The sequence below is a fragment of the Penaeus monodon genome, chromosome 34 (genome assembly GCF_015228065.2).
Source record: "Penaeus monodon isolate SGIC_2016 chromosome 34, NSTDA_Pmon_1, whole genome shotgun sequence".
NCBI lineage: Eukaryota > Metazoa > Arthropoda > Malacostraca > Decapoda > Penaeidae > Penaeus > Penaeus monodon.
Window position 1 is genome coordinate 14,051,510 of NC_051419.1, and position 327 is coordinate 14,051,836.

Sequence of the window (327 nt, forward strand, 5' to 3'; positions counted from 1 at the left end):
TTCTTGTCCCAAGGTCCTATTACCCGCACACTCCCGCCCATCCCTTCAAAGCTCTCCCTCATTCCCCAAACGCATTCCTCTGCTTTCCGACCGCCCTTCATCGCCCACAGCTTTCCCACACACTCCCTTTGGCTCGCTCGATCCTCCCAAGGCAGAGGGGAGGTTTCGCCATCTCGTTTTGCCTCTCCGTGGGCGCGAAGGATTTTTGCATTCTTGCTTCTATCTGGCGTCTATCTTTGTTTTCTTCGGGAGGATGATTTCGTTGAGGCTGTGTTGGTGTTCTTTGCTTCTTGTTGCATCAAAATGACCTTTGGAGATATGTACTTG